At 40.8% G+C, this 20,522-nt stretch overlaps 1 protein-coding gene across 3 annotated transcripts in view; it reads left to right on the top strand.

Moving 5' to 3' along the window:
- gareml (GRB2 associated, regulator of MAPK1-like) overlaps nucleotides 1-20,522 on the top strand; it is a 155,923-nt gene that overhangs the window by 66,668 nt on the left and 68,733 nt on the right. Inside the window, exon 2 of one of the 3 annotated variants that reach the window (XM_073057108.1) lies at nucleotides 8,584-8,748. The exons of the other annotated variants lie outside the window; for them this stretch is intronic. The gene's annotated coding sequence lies outside the window, so the exon portion shown is untranslated. The remainder of the gene's footprint in view (nucleotides 1-8,583; nucleotides 8,749-20,522) is intronic. 3 annotated transcript variants of the gene reach the window in all.

Consider the following 20,522-nt stretch of genomic DNA (forward strand, 5'->3'; position numbering starts at 1 on the left):
TTTCTTATTCTAACCAACCTTTGGAAAAAGTTCACAAGCTCTGTTTCACATATGCTAAACTGAAAGAAAATAAAGTGTAAAGGTGCTTTTGATCCCAGATCACCAGATCTTTGGTTATTTTTTTAAACTAATGTTTGAATACATTTCTCCATTCAATTTCTCTTATTTAAGATTTCACAGCCTGTTGAATTGTACCTGTAGTAACTTGTTGGGCTTTGCTTGGTTCCGTCAGCATGTCAGAGTGTTCTGAGTGGTGAAAGAGAACGCTTGGATTGATACTAAACCTTTGATTTGTCCCGTATCGGCATGTAAAGCTGTTCAAAAGAATAGTGGATGTTCTTGTGTTTCTACTTCAAAGCAACCCTTTATGTCAATAATCTTTTCAATTGGACAAAGATTCTCTTGGGCAATGTCTTATTTTAAAGGTGTTGTCTGGTTTGAAGAAACTATTGCAAAATGCTTGTTTTGCTGATGTTGTTTTGTTGCTTGTGTTCGTTCTGTTTTGTGTGCTGTGTCCTACTGAGCATTGTGGGCATGCCGTGTTGGCGCTGGAATGTGTGGCAACACTTGCAAGCTGCCCACGGTACACCCTCGGGTTGGTGTTAACACAAACAATGAATTTCACTGTACATTTCAATGTACACAGGATAAATAAACTTGAATCTTGAGTCTTAAAGTATGTTCCTAAGAGTTTGCAGATTTACCAGAGTACTTTAGGAATTACATCGCTTGGCAGTAGTTGCAGAATTTCACACTGGGCTGGCAGGTGCCAGTGCAATATTCAGATGTAAGTGTGCGGCAGGCAGCTGAGATTGTGGAATTTTTATTAATATTGATTTATTATTGTTACATATACCAAGATACAGTGAAAAACTTGTCTTGCTCTCTGTTCATATAGATCAAATCATTACAAGGTGCATTGGTGCTTGACAACTCTTCTGGCTAATCCCCTGAGCTTGCTTGTGCTCCTGGTGGAACTCAAAATGTCAGTCATCTTAATTGACAACAAAATAGCTCTTTCAAAAACGATATTGGGAAAAGATACCATTTCTGTCTTAGTAATTGCTGGTTTATTATAATTGAGTAATGAATGCACACCCGTAACGGCTGAGGTCTTGGTCTGCTTCAAATACATTCCCCAGCCCTGGGTCATGCTAAACGATCAGTGCCAACTCGTGGGTGGTTTGCATACTTTCCTGCACTTCCAGCGGAGACCCAGGACTTGCCCTTTATCTCTTTGATCCACGTGTTGGGATGTGGTTGATATCGGCAAAGGAAAAGGGACTTGTGGCAGGGATTGTAATAATAATGTTCATGCAATGAGATTAATTACAAAATTACAAGTTCTTGTCAGTGAGGTGCATAAATTGAAGAGGAATGTAGCATCAACAACATTGACTCAACTTTAAAAACTATAGTTGCATCATTAACTTCATTGTCTTTCCTTGTTTCCATATATGCTTTAACCTCCCAATCCATATTACTTTCTCAGAGCTCTTCAATAGGAAGTATCAGCTCTGTTCTCCTTGCCTGACCTGCTTGTTTCCAGTAGTTTTGCTGACTTTTTCAACATGTATTGACAACTGTCAGCTCAGTGAAACACTGAGCAGTATCTCACAATTCCTCTTCTGTGTATAATTTGTACTTTCCCCCTGTTTGATTAACTTTCTAATTGCTCATATTTATGAAGTTCTTCCACATTTTGACCCAGTCTTCTAATTTGTTCATATTCTATTGCTTCACATTAATGCTGTTTTGTAATGTTTATTCTCTTCTTTCTATGTGTGTCATCTGTGTCTTGGCGCTGTGATATAGCCACAGTGCGCACGGTTAACATTGGCCTCAAGGACTAATTCTCTCGTAACTGTGCAGAATTGCAGAATGAAAACACAATGTATAGTAAAGGTTTTGTGAGATCAGAATGGACAAAATTCATATGGTTACATGTTTAGAAGGATACAAGTGGCATGGAAAATAGAATTTTAAAAAATAGTCCTAAAACTAATTACCTTTGCTTAGGAGGTGAAAAAAAGTAGCCTTTGAAAATACAGTGGATTCCAGTTAATTAGGGCATATAGGGACTCAGTATGTTTGGCCAAATTAAGTGGCTGTTCTAATTATCTGAAGTTTCATGGAAATAATTAAAAAGATTTGAAAAAGACAAAATACCATTTAACTGAGTAACAAATTACTGTGTGTATTTAAATGTAATACAGAACAAATTAGAACACTAACAATATTACTACAGTACTATATAACTATATGAGTTAACCACTATTAACTCATAGTGGTTACTGATGGAGAAATTCATTGAGTGTACCTCAGCTGGCATAGTATTCGATTGGTAAACTATCCATTCTTAGCCCCTTAAAGCATTGAGGTTTAACACTTTTCTCAATAACCAGCAATTTATTTTGATCAGTTCCTGACATACTTGAAAAACACAACACCATTGTGCGATCCACTGCTTTCGTGGAACCTGATAGAGCTGTGTGTTTGTAGCAAAGGGAACTATCCAGCATGGACCATAACAAAGGCTTGTTGCACTGCCATTGTAGATATCATCTGCACAAAATTTTTGAAGCAAGTCTGGGAGTTTTGTAGATTTCCAAGTTTCTGCACACAGTTCCAGCACTACCTTTCTCTCTGTGTGCTTTCTTGAATTTAATGTGGTGCTTATATTTCCATCGAAACAACCAACCATCTGTTGCTTTAAGATCTTTATGGCCCGGCTTCTTAACTAGCTCCTTGGACTTGTTTTTTTTTAACATTGGTCCACTGACGTGCCGCTTGTCTAGTGACAATGGAAAGCCATTAATTGAGGGCCTCTTCAACATCTGGACCATTTTGTTTATGGGATGTTGTCTGTTGTCCCTCAAATAATGCCCATTCTTCTTACAGGCTGGTTTGCTAATGTATCAAGTGTGCAGTTGTAGATTTTGGCATTCCACTTTTCTCTGCCCACTGAAGATGAGTGGTGTTTGGTGGATAGCTTTTAATTTAGCCAAGTAGGGAAAATTTATCAGCTAGACTCAAATCTTTTCATGGCAAGGGTCTCAAAAATTTTTAGTCAAAATAAAAAAATCCAAAATCATCAGAAGTCACTGCTTTTTGAAACAAAATTTGGCGGCCCAAATGGACAACATAACACAAACATGCTCAACGGTTCTAAGCACAGTGTAGTATCTAGCACTTACATAAGTGCATGTGACTGACCATCTCCTGCCCCAACTGAGCGGCATAGTGTCCTAAATAAATAAAGTGAATCTTGGCTATTTTCAATTTGTTTTTGTTCTTTAAGAGTTGTTCCAAATAAGCGGCTTCCCGATTAACTAATGGCCCATTTAACCAGCATCTACTGTATTTTTATGTCAGTCATGTTGTAAATGAAGTTAAGAGATTTTGTAATCCCTCATCGCATTCATTATAACCATTAAAATAAATGAATACTAATTTCACCTCAGGATAAAGCTGTCTGTCAAAACCACACATCTTACTTTTTTCACTTCAGGGATTTGACTATCTGTCAGAGTCTCTGTGCTGGATTCAATCAATCTTGTATTACACTGGAGTGAAGAATGCCATGGTTACATTGATTATTCTTTGTACTTTGGCTTCCAATAATGTTTGGGAGGGTGAATATAGGTCACATAAATTTTAGCAGTTCGATGTAAATGCAAAGAAGTACCCCCCCCCCTCTAAAAATCTGGCCTTGTTGTGTTTCTTGGCAGATTTAAAATGCTTACCAAGGAAGTTGTTACTGCATCCTTGTATAGCAGAACTAATTTTAAGTTGAATTTCTCAGCACAGCAAATCCATTATGTGGTCAGCTAGTAGGCTTGTCTGTCAGCTAGGAGTCCATGATAGAGATGGAGGTGCATTAAGAGATGATAGGGATCAGATGTTGGATGGTCAAAGAAGGGTAAGAAACAATTCTTGCTTCAACTGGCCTATAGAGAACCATGAAAATAATTTTTAAACATGCCTGTTATTCAATTTAGGACTCTGCAGACTTGTTGCTAACACCCGACTTGTTAATGTTACACACCAGGTGGGAGAGGAGGATGACACTATTTTATATAATCTTCTCCGCCACACAATTTCTGCTGGCTGGGGTCTTCGAAATGGGGAGCCAAAGTTAGTTTGGTACCCCAGCGATACTATTTATTTTACCATAAAGTTCCTTGTAAAAGTATTCAGCCCCCAACACATAAACGTGTTCACATAAATGAGTACTACAACCAGGAATTTAGACCAACTGGGAACTTCTTTTCGTGAATCACATGGTTCTTTTTCACAGTAGAGACCAAAAAGTATGGAAAAATGTAAAGCACGAAAAATTATAAATTCAAAAACTGAAACATCAGCAGTTCAAAAGTATTTATCTGCCTTTGTTCAGTACTTAGTTGAACCATCTCTCAAAGCTATTACAGCCAGTAGTCTTTTTGAATAAGTCTCTATTAGCTTTGTTCAATATGATGGAGCAAGATTTGCCCATTCCTCCTTGAAAAATTACTTGAGCTGTACCAGATTAGTTGGAGAGCAGTCCTGAGGTCCTGCCAGAGATGTTCCATCGGGTTAAAGTCAGAACTCTAACTGGGCCAATCAAGGACACCAATTTTCTTCATCTGAAGCCACTCCATAGTTGCTCTGGAAATGTGCTTTGGGTCATTGTCTTGCTGAAAGACTAACTTCCTCCCCTGTTAAAGCTTTCTGGCAGAGGATAGCAGGTTTTTTAAATCCAGGATCTCTGTATTTAGCAACATTTATCTTCCCATCAATCCTGACCTGATTTCCAGTTCCTGCCGCTGAAAAGCATCCCTTAGCATAATGCTAACTCCACCATACTTTACAGTAGGAATGGTGAGGTTGAACAAACTTGGATTACTTTCTTCAGAGCATCAGAGGCTGAGATGCGACCTTATGAAATGAATGAAATTATGAGAAGCATTGATAGGGTAGACGGTCAAAATTTTTTCCCAGGATGAAAATGTCAAATACTTAATACTAAAACCGTAAACTTTTTTTTAGACACAGAGTGGTGAGTTAGATAGTTACGTAAACATTCAGGAAATGGAAGTATATGGATCAGGTGCAGGCAGAGGGGATGAGTTCAATTTGCCCATTCCTCCTTGCAAAATTATGCTTGGTACAGACATGGACTAAAGTCCTGTTCTTATGCTGTATTCTTCTATATCCTATCTTCTCAGACAGGTCCTTATTGATCTCTTTAATATATGATGTATGCAGTATAATAAAGATGGAAATAAAAGTGAAGAAGATCATACTTTCTCAATTTCAAAGATAATTTGAGAACTTTTAGTCTAAATTTGTCACAAAATGGGCAAATTTGGTTCAGATAGGCTGGTTCTTGGAAGCAGGGATGCCCACGTGATGGGCAGTTTTGCCTTGGACAGCCAGTGGAGAGGCCCCAGCATTTTGCAGCAGAGGAGCCTGAACGTGCCATCGAGACAGTGCAAATAAGTAAGTTGGGGTAAGAGTTGCAGAAGGGGTGGCGGGGGTGCAGTTGGTGAAGATCTTGAGAGGAAAATAACATCAATGTTACTGTAAATATGAAATGGCTTGCAGATAGGATCATTTTGGCTTTTCGACTGAACTTGATTGTCAACAAAGGACAAACCGGTGAAATATGAAAGAATGGATGTTATTTTCCCTCGTGACGTGAAAAATACTGTTAAAAACAAGTTGAAATGTATCAAGTTTACTGTGGCTAAGTGCACTCTGTCATAACAAACCTTTGTATCTTAAATTAGATTATAATTTCAGTCTTTGAATGGGCTAATGTTTAGCCTCTGTTATGGCTTTCCATCAAATGATGGCCAGATTATTTAGTTTTTGTGTTAGTTATTCTAGTATTGCACTTGAATCCAGAATATGTGGTGATATTGTGGTTTAAAAAAGTGTGCACAGAATTTAACTCTGTACTGTACATTATGCGAGCTCGTGTAATTCACTGACCACATCTATGCAATTGTGAAAGCACTAACTAGTGATTTGGTTTTCAGTATCTCAGAGTCTGGTTGGTTTACCCATAAGCTCATTGTGTAGTGTATCGCATTGATGGTAATGACTGCCTCAATTATAAAAACTTCTACTAATCATCAAATACTGATTCAATGGGGAAAAATAAAAACTCATTTAAAAATGGATGATGACGTTTGTTCTTATACAATACTCGCTCATGGTGAAGTAGAGCAACATTATTCCTCTTCAGAGTTACTGATGGTCAGGTGCTGATCGTGTGGAGAATCAATGTTGTGTAGAAATATAGGCGTTTGGGAGCAGTGGCTATTGCTATCTAAACCAAGAGCTTTCTGCTTTGTGCATCTGGTTGTGTTTCTTTGCTTTTCATACAGGGATTATTGTTAGGAAAAATTTCCAGAGCTTGAATTGAATTGACGTTATTTCTCACATCATTCACATGCATGAGGAGTAAAAATCTTTATGTTATGTCTCTGTCTAAATGTGCAATTTATGTAGAGCAGTAAATAGTATGTACAACAGGATAGTCAATATAACATAGAAATACAATTGTATCAGCGTGAATGAATCAGTCTGATAGCCTGGTGGAAGAAGCTGTCCTGGAGCCTGTTGGTCCTGGCTTTAATGCTGCGGTACCGTTTCCCGGATGGCAGCAACTGGAACAGTTTCTAGTTGGGGTGACTCGGGTCCTCAACGACCTTTTGGGCCCTTTTTATGCACCTTTCTCTGTAAATGTCCTGAACAGTGGGAAGTTCGTATCTACAGATGAGCTGGGCTGTCCACACCACTCTCTGCAGAGTCCTGTGACTGAGGGAAGTACAGTTCCCATATCAGGTTTCATTGTTGGGTATTGTTTAAATCTGGTCACCATTAAATAATGAACAATCACGATACAAATAGTTACTGATTGAAGCAACTACCGATACTGAAACCAAGTGAAGGGCATATATTGGTCTCGTTAAAGGAAAACTCACCACATGGTTTCCATAAAGCAGTGCTTTGGCATTGATGTTCATTCAAATAAGATGTGTTGGAGTGTCTAAAAGAAAAAGTTGCAACAACTTTATCTTGATTTCAAAAGCCTTTCTATGTTGATAAATAGTAATAAAACAATATTTTTCAACAGTATTCTCAAAAATTGGTGAAATCTGTGAAAGTGGGGTGGTCATTTTTCTTTAAAAATTGGATCAAGCAGAATCAATTTAAGAATTTGTTCCAGATTTGTTTAGGACTGTGTACAGTAATCTATTGTGAAACAAAAATAACAGCAGTTATTTTAGACTACAGTCCATTTTTAATATTGGTCAGTAGGGTCTTTTTACTTTGGTATGAACTCAAATGATGCAGGTAAGCAACGTTATTACAATGACCTACATTCACATATTTTCTGACAAGAACGCTATTGATAATCATAATATTACAGTATATCAGCCCCTTCTCAGAGGATTTAATTTAATTGACTTTGTTTCTTACATCCTTCACCTATGTGAGGAGTAAAAATCTCTACGTTAAGTTTCCGTCTAAATGTGAAATGTGCAAATTATAGTAATTTGTAATAAATAGTATGTACAGTAAGATGTACAACAGATCAGTCAATATAGCTTAGAAATACAATTGTGTCAGCGTCAGTTCACCAGTCTGATGGCCTGGCGGAAGAAGCCGTCCTGGCTTTTATGCTACAGTACCATTTCCAGAATGGCGGCAGATGAAGTTTGTGGTTGGTGTGACTTGGGTCCCCAGTGATCTTTCGGGCCCTTTTTACACACCTTTTTTCACTATAAATGTCCGGGATAGTGGGAAGTTCACATCCATAACTATGCTGGGCTGTCCACACCACCCTCTGCAGAGCCCTGTGAATAAGGGAGGTACAGTTCCCATACCAGGCAGTGATGCAGCCAGTCAGGATGATCTTAATTGTGCCCCTGTAGAAAGGCTTTAGGATTTGGGGACTCATGCTGAACTTCTTCAACCAGCTGAGGTGAAAGAGGTGCTGTTGTACCTTTTTCACCACGCAGTCGGTATGTGCAGACCAAATGAGATCCTCAGTGATGTGTACACTGAGGAACTTTAAAGCTCTTCATCTTCTCAGTCCCAGATGGTTAGCCTGTCTCCATTCCTCCTGTGGTCCACAACCAGCTCCTTTGTTTTTGCGACATTGAGGGAGAGGTTGTTCTTTTGACACCACTGTGTCAGGGTGATGACATCTTCTCTGTAGGCTGTCTCATTATTACTTGAGATGAGGCCAATCAGTGTATATTACCTGAATCATCACCTTGTTGTAGTGGAGAGGATTGTGAGTTCCTGCAATGCAGCCTGGAGTTTAGTCACCTGGTGTTTAGCTCCTGATAGGTTCCTGCATGGTGGTAAGGTCCAGGCAAAGAGCGATCCAACCAAGAGCTGAACTGTGGAGCTGGCTGCACATGATGACACATCACATTGGCAGTGAAGGCAGAGGAAGACTACACCATTCATCTTGCACCCCATGCCACTGGATCTGATCTGTTAAGGGCTGTGCGATGGCTGCCCATGCATCAGCCCCCCCACATGAAACAAAGTCATGCACAAGGTTTCTTCTTCAAGGGAATCCGCCTGACGTCCCAGTTGTGTGGATCCCGGATCAGCCTCTGCAGACACCTGAGGATCCAACAATGGACAACCACTCTGGAGAACATAATCGACTTGAATGATCCCACAACTATGGAGTTGGGAATGAAGTACTACATGCTACAGAAAAGTAGATCTCAGGTAAAAGAATAATCTTATTGAATGCCAGAAATGGCCTAATCTTCTATTTTGTAATTTTTGAAATAAATATTGTTATGTCACTAGGTCAATATGAATCTTTCAGCTTCACTAGATTTCACAAAATAATGACGATTTGATTTGGAATGCTACTGGTTTTATCATCAATTCTGTCCTTTCATAATGACCCCAGAACAGCACTATACAGGCTAGTCAGAACATGATGTGCCAATCCTGATGCCCATTTATACTGTGAATCATGAATGTCCCTCACTCCCTTTATATCTATTGAAAAGGCTCTTAAGCTCCACAAAATTGCCTTCTTTCACTGCTTTCCCTAGTAGCCTATTCCAGGTAACTACACTCATTGCATTAAAAAGAAATTGCCTTTCATGTTGCCTTTAAACTTAACCCATCTGACCTGAAAACCATGTCCTCTAGTATTTGATATTTCTACCTTGGGGAGAGAATCTGACTGCCTACCCTATCTATGCTTCTCATGATTTCGAAAACCTCTGTCAAATCTCCCCTCAATCTCATCATCACTTTGTGATGACTAGTGAAATGTGGATCTGGCTCCCAAAATCCCTCTGCAGTTCAGTACTATTAAGAAGTCTACCATTTTGATGAAAACGTATCAAAGGACCCCACCATCCAGGCTCATGCTCTCTTCTTGCTGTTGCCTTTGAGAAGGAGGCGCAGGAGCCTTGGGTCCCACACCATCAGATTCAGGAACAGTTATTACCCTTCTACCATTAGGCTCCTGAAACAGAGTGGATATCTTCACTCAGCCAGAAACGTCGACTGTACTCTTTTCCATAGATGCTGCCTGGCCTGCTGAGTTCCTCCTGCAGTTTGTGCATGTTGCTTTGATTTCTAGCATCTGCAGGTTCTTCTCTTGTTTGTGATTGGATAACTTCACTCCCTCAGATTCCACAACTCGAGGGGATATCGGGGGATGGAGTTATGGATATTCAGAAAGTCATAGCCTGTTGAGGGGCAGTCAGCATGGCTCTGTGTGAGGCAGGACGTGTCTTACGTACTTTATTGAGAAGTTGACAAAGGAGCTTGATGGGGCTAAGGCAGTGGGAAGTTATCTACGTGAACTTCAGTAAGGCATTTTATAAGGTTCCTCATGATAAGTTGATTCAGAAGATAAAGATGCATGCAATCCGGGGTGAACTGGATTTGAGTTTGGATTCAGAACTGAATATAGAAATCTACAGCACATTCCAGGCCCTTTGGCCCACAATGTTGTGCCGACCATGTAACCTATTCTATAGACTGCCTAGAAGTTCCCTAGCGCATAGCCCTCTATTTTTCTAAACACCATGAGACTCTTAAAAGATCCTATTGTATCCACTTCCACCACCACCACCGGCAGTGCATTCCACACACCCACCACTCTCCGTGTGGAAAAACTTACCCGTGACATTCCCTTGGTACCTATTTCTGAGCACCTTAAAACTATACCCCCTCGTGTTAGTCATTTCAGCCCCAGGAAATGTCTCTGGCTATGCACACAATCACTGGCTCTCATCACCTTACACACCTCTATCAAGTCAGCTTTCATCCAAGGAGAAAAGGCCAAGTTCCCTCAACCTATTCTCATAAGGTACGCCCTCCAATCCAGGCAACATCCTTGTAAATCTCCTCTGCACTCTCTCTATAGTATCCACATCCTTCCTGTTGTGAGGTGACCAGAATTGAACACAGTACTCCAAGTGGGGTCTGACCAAGTTCTTATATAGCTGTAACATTACCTCATGGCTCTTGAACTCAATCCCATGGTTGATGAAGGCCAACACACCATATGCCTTCTTAACAACACTGTCAAACTGTGCAGCAGCTTTGAGTGTCCTTTCAACATGGACCCTAAGATATCTCAGACCCTCCATGCTGCTTGGAGCCTTGCCATTTATATTATATTCTGCATTCAAATTGGATCTACCAAAATGAACCACTTCACACCTATCTGGGTTGAACTCCAGCTGCCACTTCTCAGCCCAATTTTGCATCCTATCAATGTCCCGCTGTAACCTCTGACAACCCTCTAGACTATCCACAACACCCCCAACCTTTGTGTCATCGGAAAACTTACTATCCCACCCTTCTACTTCTTCATCCAGGTCATTTATAAAAATCACAAAGAGCAGGGGTTCCAGAACAGATCCCTCCAGAACACCACTGGTCACCGACCTCCACGCAGAATACAGACAATCTATAACCTCCCTTTGCCTCTATCGGCAAGCCAATTCTGGATCCACAAAGCAGGGTCTCATTGCATCCCATGCCTCCTTACTTTCTGAGTGAGCCTCGCATGGGAAACCTTATCAAATGACTTACTGGAATCCATTTACACTACATCCACTGCTCTACCTTCATCAATGTGTTTTGTTACATCCTCAAAGAATTCATTCAGGCTCGTAAGGCAAAACCTGCCCTTGACAAAGCCATACTGACTATCACTAATCAGATTATGTCTCTCAATCGTCATTAATATATCCTGTTATAAATCCTGCCTCTCAGGATCTTCCCCAACAATTTGTCCACCACTGAAGTCAGGCTCACAGGTCTATAATTTTCTGGGTTATCTCTACTCCCTTTCTTGAACAAGGGATCAAGATTTGTAACCCTCCAATCCTCCAATACTTCTTCCATTCCTAGCAAGAGGCTCAGCAATCTACTCCCTCGTTTCCCCCAGTAGCCTGGGGTATATCTCATCCAGTCCCAGTGACTTATCCAACTTGATGCTTTTCAAAAGCTCTAACACATCCTCTTCCTTAATGTCTCAAGCATTTCGGTCCGCTGTAAGTCATCCCCACAATTGCCAAGGTCTTTTCCCCTGGGGAATACTGAAGCAAAGTTTTCATTAAGTACCGCCGATACTTCCTCTGACTCCACACACATTTCCACTATCACACCTGCTTGGTCCTATTCTCACACGGCGCATCCTATTGCTCTTCACATACTTGTCAAATGCACTGGGGTTTTCCTTAATCCTGCTCACCAAGGCGTACTCATGGCCCCTTCTTGCTCTCCTAATTCCATTCTTAAGCTCCTTCCTAGCAACCTTGTAATTTTCTAGAGCTCTAGCAGTAACTAGTTTCTTGAACCTTGAACTGGTTTCCACATAGAAAACAGAACAGGGTAGAAGGCTGTCATTCTGGATGGAGGTTCAAGGGTCAGTGCTAGAATCTCTGTTCCCTGTGATATGTAGCAGTGATTTGAATGAAAAGGTGCATGGGTGAATTTGCAAAATTTGTAGATGACACCAAGTTTGCTGCAGTTGTGGATAGTATAAAGGACTATTAAGATGAGAGAGGAAAATAGATTAGTGGCAGATACGGGAAGAGAGGTTGCAGATAAAATTTAATCTTGGTAAGTGTAAGATGTCAGGTGCCCAGTAGGATAGTCATTAGCATGATGCTATTACAGCTCAGGGTATCAGAGTTCAGAGTTCATTCCTGGCATCCCCTGTAAGGAGTCTGTACATCCTCCCCATAGAAAGCGTGGCTATACCTCAGATATTCTGTTTCCCCCCACAGTCCAAACCAGGAGGGTTAATTGGTCATTGGAGGGTTAAGTTGTCCTCACAGAAGGATCAGAAGTGGAAAGAGTGAGCAGTTTCAAGTTCCTGGGTGTCAGGATCTCTGAGGATCTAACCTGGTCCTAACATATTGATGTAGTTATAAAGAAGGCAAGACAGCGGCTGTACTTTATTAGGAGTTTGAAGAGATTTGGTATGTTAAGAAATACACTCAAAAACTTCTATAGTTGTCCAGTGGAGAGCATTCTGACAGGCTGCATCACTGTCTGGTATGGTGGGGGGCTGCTGTTCAGGACCAAAAGAAGCTGCAGAGGATGGTAAAGTTAGTTGGCTCCGTCTTGGGTACTAGTCTACAAAGTACCCAGGACATCTTCAAGGAGCGGTGTCTCAGAAAGGCAGTGTCCATTATTAAGGACTTCCAGCACCCAGAGCATACCCTTTTCTCACTGTTGCCATCAGGTAGGAGGTATAGAAGCCTGAAGTCACACACTCGGTGATTCAGGAACAGCTTCTTCCCTATCTGCTATCCATTTCCTAAATGGACATTGAACCTGTGAACACTACCTCACTTTAAAAAATATATTATTTCTGTTTTTTTGCGTGAATTTTAATCTATTCAATATATGTATACTGTAATTGATTTACATGTTTATTTACTATTATTATTTTACTTTTTTTTCTCTCTGCTAGATTTTGTATTGCATTGAACCGCTGCTGCCAAATTAACAAATTTCACGACACCTGCCGGTGATAATAACCCTGGTTCTGATTCCTGTGATTAGGTTAGGGTTAAACTGGGGTTGGCACTGCCCTGATCAAGCTGCTTTTATCATTGAAGATTTAAATAAGTAATAATAACTTTGTTATGTTTGATGTGTTTGTTCAATTCAGGCTGTATGGGTGAAGCCACTCTGTTTGCACTATGATGCCCAATAAGATGGAAGTGAATGACAATAATAGATTGGATTTGGAAGAAACAAATTGAATATTCTTTTAGTGTCTGGAGTTCATACCTTTTTTTTTTCTCTTTATAGACTAATTAAAACAGAACAGCATCCATTTATTTGCAGAGAAAAGCTATAAATTCAAGTGAATGCAACTTTGTTCTTGATTTTATGATCTATCTTGATGGTCAGTACACTCACAGTTATCTTTGCTTACTTCAAAAAAGTACAGTGTTATATTACTGTTTTCTGTTCATATACACATATGACAAAAAGCCAGTGTATTGTCAAGTTTAAACAAATCGGTTGTGTTGTCCTAGAGGAGTCAGTTCAGGTAAAGCCATTGGACCGGCATGAAAAGTAATTAGCAGTATTTTTCTCCAGACCTCAAGATGTAGAGTGGGCATAGTCAAAAGGAGAGGTGTGTTGGGGTTTGCAGATGAGTGTTGAATGTTCAAACAATCGAGAATAAAATTAAATGTTAACCATATTGTAACAGATTGTGGCGGGGTATCTATGGGTCGAATCAAGGCCGCAGGAACCGGGCCCAAACGGGCAACAAGACAATGTTTGGCTGTAGCTGGGTAAGACTGGAGGTGACTTGAAACAGCGGAACTGAGGCAAGGCAGATTTGAGGTGGCAGGAACTGGGCCCAAGAACAAGGAAGAAGCCGATGTTTGACTGATTTAAACACTGGGAAGATTTGAAAGGTCAGGTACGGGCTGAATCACGGCTTAGGCCCCTGGGCCTGGCCCGAGAGTGAGGAGCATGCTGATTGGCCAGAGGAGAGGGACAAGCTGGTGTTCAGCTTGCTGCTTGCAAGTTTTACTCATCTTTGTACTGAACTGAGGCTGTGGCCTGCAACTATGGACCAGATGTAGTGATGACTGGTTTCGTGACTGTGAGCTCACTTTCACGAACTTCAGTTCTGAATGCTATTTGCTTACTTTTATTGTTTGCACGATTTTTTATTTTTTCTACACATTGGGCGTTTGATGGACTTTTTTTTTTAAAGGGTTCTATTGGGTTTCTTTGTTTTGTGGCTGCCTGTAAGGAGATGAATCTCAAGGTTGTATAATGTATACATACTTTGATAATAAATGTACTTTGAAGTTCTTATAAGTGACAGTGAAATCAATATAGCGGATTCCAGTTAATTCAGCCGTTGGTTGATCAGGGTTGCTGCTTATTTGGGACAACGATTAAAGAATAAAAACTAATTGGAAAAAATGCCCAAGATTCCATTCATTCATTTGGGACACTATGCCTTTTAATTGGGATGGGAATATGTTGCCGAACAGCTTCTAACTAATGTCAGTCGAGGGTCTGTACTACCCCATGCTTAGAGCCAACAGTTTTTAAATAGTGTCAGTTGCGTACATTTATGTTCAAAAAGCAATGATTTTTGTTATGGACAGTTGGTGAGAAGTAAGCAGTAAGACAATTCTGAACTGTTCTGCTCATTACGTTTTCAAGCATTCAGGCTTGGAAATGCCGGGGAATAGTGGGAGTGAAAACGAAACAATTTCACGACTTCAACAAGTTAAGAACTACAAAGAATTTGAAGGTATTGACAATCATCTTGAACTTTGTGATGAAAATGAAGATTTGGAGGATGCATTGTGTGAAGGCAGTCCATTGTCTGTACTGAATTTGCTCACTTCCAGTCAGTCAAAAGAACACAACAGCATACACTGGATGAATTCTTCTGTCAATAATTATTAGGAACCAATACAGAGTTTTATAGTACTGTAGTAATATTGGTAATGTTCTAATTTGTTCTGTACTTAATTTAAATATATAATTTGTTACTCAGTTAAATGGTAGTTTGCATCTTTTATACCTTTTTAACCATTTCCATGAAACTTTGGCTGATTAGCGCAGCCATTTAATGGGCCATAATGTACTGGTCCCAACATGTCCCAATTAACCAGACTCCACTGTATTTTATCCATCACTGTTGGTAGCTGACCAGGGATATTACTCAGGGTTGAAAATGAATGCAATAGATATGGAACTAGGCTTAGTTGACAGTGAAACTCTATACAAGAGTTTTGAAAGTTAGCTTGAAGCATTTTTTTTTGAGTAACGTTGGCTGTTCAGATCGCATCACCACTCTGGGCGATTTGAATGAATGTTTAGAAGCACTGCAATTACTTTTCTTCTTAGTTATTTCCTTGGACCAGAGTGTAAGCTGTAGGTTTCTATGAAGTTGCTATGCCAATGGCAACCTGACACAGTCTGAGCAGAACTTGGGAAAGGCACGGTTTCTGAATAATAATTCAGTAAAAGATGTGGTGGAAATGTTATAATCAGTGGTGTTGCCAAATTACCATCCAACTGAAAATCTAACCTGATATTGGATTAAAGATACTCTTGCACCAAAGAGCTTTGTGGTCCAGGAATTACGTTACAGAGGGAAAGCATTGTGAATAAAAGTATTAACATAAAAAGCGATTGGAACGGCAGTGAAGTGAATGCAAGCCGGGAACAATAAATGCGCAGTCAGTAGTCTCATGGATGTGATTAAATCCTTTTCCGTTTGAACTTTCAGCAGCTTTGCACAGCAATGAGCCTGGGGTCTGACTCTTTGCATTCTGATTGGTCTTTCTGTGTGCATGTGGACAGAGGGAATGTGTGAGAATAACAAACTATTCAAAAGACCTAAGCTTTCTTTCTGAGCCACCAGTTTCCATGGTGATACAAAAGCCTGGGGGTGCTGATGGCAGAGAAAGGAGACTACGAGGTGCTGCGATAAGAACAAATTCAATTTTTCTGCTTTAATGAAAATAAGAGCTGAGGACTGAGCAAACACAAGTGTGCATTGTGTGGCTAGATCAACAGAGCCTGTAATAGTTCAGTTCAATTCACTGAAGTCCTAGATAAATATAAAATCATTGTCATAGTGCAAAACTAATGACTCAAGACTTTCTCTTAGACTTGAGTGTATGTGTGTTTCATTATATTGGCACAAAGACATTTCACATTAACGTACACAAAGTCTGAAGATTTTATTGCCTGATTCACGTACTCCAGCAAGAGGAAGCATTTTCCTGCCAGCGACTGTACCTCTCGACTATCAAAGTGATTGGCAACCTGTTCACTAAACCCTTGGCTGGGGATAATCACTAGAGGCTTAAGTAATGGAATTGTAATAATTGAAACATCTAATAAGGACAATTAAAATGTATTAGCAAATGCAAATATGACCTTGAGTTGCTGAAAATGAATTCTGATTGTTCCATTGGAAAATAATGTAAATTCATGAAAATGAATTAAACAACTGAAAAGTTTAACATTATTACTGGCCCATTATATTACAAAGTTTTTATGGTTTAAAATCCTGCATTTTTACTATTGGTGCTGCAGTGTTGATTTAAATCTAATTTTGATGAGAAGTGTCACGTACGTGGGAGTTAAGTGGTCAATTTGACAGCATTCCAGGTTTTGGCAAACAGTTGAGACGACATCAAGGAGATTGATTTGCAAAGCTCGAGGTTCACGTTGACTACTTGTGGTGAACTACATATACCTGTCTGGACACACCCCCTGATGACTGCTCCTGTGGCTCCTCCCACAGACCCCTGTATAAAGGTGATGGAGGTCTGAGCCCGGCCTCTCAGTCTCCAGGATGTAGTATGGTGGTCACTCACTGCTTGTTCCTTCTTCCAGTCAATAAAAGCCGATACCTCGCTTTTACGTCTCAGAGTGAGTTATTGATGGTGCATCACTACTGTAGAATCATCCTTCAAAATTTAAATGAGGGATAGTTGCAAAACTCTGGTATGATACTTCTTCCTTGATTAGCAGTGCACACAATTTCTGGTTTTCAATATAAAATTCAGAATGCCATGAATAGATCGCAGGATCCTTCAACGATTCAAAGTACATTCAATATCTAAATATGTCCAAATTATACAACCTTGAGATTTGTTTGTGCACAGGTAGCCACAAAGCAAGAAACCTGAAAGACCAACCCTGATACGCAAGAGAGAAGGAGAAAATACACAAATCATGCAAACAATTGAAACGACAACAATCCGAACCAAAAACTGACTCTTCAGATCTGTACTCCAGAGTAGGCCGAAAGCCTTGCTTAGCAGTTCAATGTATTAGCAGGCATGAAGCACAACAGCTGGGGCAGTCTTCATAGCCTTAGCTATAGAGAGAGAGGAGTGACTACTGCAGAGACCAAACAAAAAAGGCTATCATTCCGGATCCTGACACCATGTCTTTTCAGCCTATCTAAGTAGGCATTTAAATTGAACAAACATAAAGGTCCAGTACCCTGGAGAGAGTGAACACCGTAGAGAGCGGGCAAAATCAGCTCTCGCCACTGATCTGGGCTGGTGTTTAAATTGTCTAGATAACGTATCGTACCTTGCACTAGGATCCAGGCACTGCTGCAGCAAAAGGCCCCAGGCCTAGACCACGCTGACCAGCAACTCACTTTGGGCCCAGGTTTTGCTTCAAATCAGCTTGGCACACAAAGTAATCCAACCTTGCACCTGGGCCAGTTTTACGGGCATCATATCTCCCCTGCCCGGGTTCCAACATCTCTCGGCGACCAGAGCACCAATTTCTGCAAATTGTTCTTCCAGTGACTGGAAAAACTCATGGGAAAAGTTATTGAAAACCATTTTAAAATATGTGAGGTGCCTGTTCTTTGATCTTTCAGTTTTTATATATTGATACTGAGCTTAAAAACATTATTTTCCAGAATCTCATCAGTAGTTTAAATGGAACTGCATTCAAACAAGAGAAAATCTGCAAATGCTGGAAATCCCAGCAACACACAGAAAATGCTGGAGGAACTCAGCAGGCCAGGCAGCATCTCTGGGAAGAAAGTACAGCTGACTTTTTGGGTCGAAACCCTTCAGCAGGACTGGAGAGAAAAAGCTGAGGAGTAGATTTAAAAGTTAGGGGGAAAGTAGAGAGAAACACCAGGTGATAGGTGAAACCTGGAGGGGGAAGGGATGAATTAAAGAGTTGGGACGTTGATTGGTGAAAGACAGAAGGCCATGGAAGAAGGAAAAAGGGGGGACGAGCATAAGGTGTTGTTCCTCCAGCCTAAGTATGGCTTCATCACGACAGTGGAGGAGGGAACGGATGGACATATCGGAATGGGAAGTGGAATTAAAATGCATGGCCACTGGGAGATCCTGCTTCTTCTGGCAGACGGAGCATAGAGGCTCGGCAAAGCGGAATCCCAATCTACGTCGGGTCTTACCAATGTGCCGGAGGCCATACCGGGATCACTCCAGCAGAGTCACAAGGGAAGTGCTGCTTCACCTGGAAGGACTATTTAGGGCCCTGAATGGTAGTGAGGGAGGAGGTATAGGGGCAGGTGTAGGCCTTGTTCCACTTGTAAGGATAAGTGCCAGGAGGCTGCCTGGCCTGCTGAGTTCCTCCAGCATATTGTGTGGGAACTGCATTGAATGTTTGTTGCATACACATCTTATAATCTGAATTTAGTTTGGCTGCCAAAAACAAAACAATGGTGAATACAGAGGTTTCTTCAAAATGGTTTAGTCATCATTGGTTACAAGGGTGGGAGAATAAAGAAGAGTAAAAATAATTTTTAGAAGATTGTTTTGTATTTTTTGCCTTCAGTCAGGAGAAGTTCTTCAACATTGATATTAGAATTTATTTAAATCTTACATCCATCCCACAACGTGAGAGAGTAAAAATCTTTCTGTTATGACTCCGTCACAATGTACAGATATGTGAATTTACAAGTCCTATAGCCTTGTGGTCCTAGTTTTAATGCTGCGGTACCATTTGCCAGACAGAAGCCCCTGAAACAATTTATGGTTGGAGTGACTGGTGTCCCCAATGATCTTCCAGGCCTTCTTTCTGCACTCGCCGTTGTAAATGTCCTCAATGGAGGGAAGTTCAAGTTCATGTCCACAGATGTGCTGGGCTGTCCATACCACTCTCTGCAGTGCCCAGTGATCAAGTTTGGTGCAGTTCCCGTACCGGGTGGTGATGCAATCAGTCAGGATGATCTCAAAGGTGCCCCTGTAGAAGGTCTTGAGGATTTGGGGGCTCATGCCGAACTTCTTCGGTTGCCTGAGCTGGAAGAGATGCTGTTGTGCTTTTTTTTGCCACAGAGCTGGTGTGTACAGTCCAGATGAGATCATCGGTGATTTATTTCTCAGTTAATTATTTCACACGATCAAATCTCACTTTTGGTTCTGTTTTGGTATGGAGCATGAAGGAGATTCTGCAAAGGCTGTCTAAATCAATTGAAATTTTTTGTTGAGCCGACAGTTTCTGTCATTGGAGCCAGTGGAGCAAGAGGGACAGATTTCAGGCGCACTCGGTTTGAAAACAAGTTCTCATGAGTGGTTGGACTTGAGCTTTGTGTAGCTGCATGCTAACATGAGGTCTGACAGGTGTTACTTAGTTTTTTTTAATTCATTAACTGGAATAGATAGAGTGGACAGCCAGCGCCTCTTCCCCAGGGCACCACTGCTCAATACAAGAGGACATGGCTTTAAGGTAAGGGGAGAAAAGTTCAAGGGGGATATTAAAGGAAGGATTTTTACTCAGAGAGTGGTGGGTGCGTGGAATGCACTGCCTGAGCCAGTAGTGGAGGCAGATACACTAATGAAATTTAAGAGACTACTAGACAGGTATATGGAGGAATTTGGGGTGGAGGGTTATATGGGAGGCAGGGTTTAAGGGTCAGCACAACATTGTGGGCTGAATGGCCTGTACTGTGCTGTATTGTTCTTTGTTCTTTGGATGAGGTATTTCTGGCAAGGCCAGCATTCACTACACATCCCAAGTTTCCCCAGTCAGTCACCTGGTGAAGGTATGCCCATAGCATTGTTAGGTAAGATGTGCCAGGACTTAGTGATACGTTTCCAAGTCAGGATGGCATATGATTTGGCAGGAATGCAGAGAAAAGATGTTCTGCTTGCCTGTTGGCTTTGGTAGTGAGGTCGCTGTTCTGAGCATGGTGGGTTGTTTAGTGCATTTTATTGATGGTACATTCTGCAGTCACACGATGTTTGGTAAAAGGAATGAATTCTTAGACTGATTAGTACAGCACTAATTAAATGAGAAACTTTTTTCTGGGGTCAAGTTGTGCCGATAAGGCCCAAGGTGAGCATTTTTGTGCTTGGTTACTGACATTACATAACTGCCTTTGAGGTGACACTTACCATCATTTGGCTGATAATGAAGGTTTGAATGGTTTTGTTGTAACTGGGATTGAATTTGACTTGCATGGACAAGACATACTTGGACAATTTTCCACATGGCTGGGTAGAGAC

This window comes from Hemitrygon akajei, chromosome 9 (genome assembly GCF_048418815.1).
Source record: "Hemitrygon akajei chromosome 9, sHemAka1.3, whole genome shotgun sequence".
Taxonomy (NCBI): domain Eukaryota; kingdom Metazoa; phylum Chordata; class Chondrichthyes; order Myliobatiformes; family Dasyatidae; genus Hemitrygon; species Hemitrygon akajei.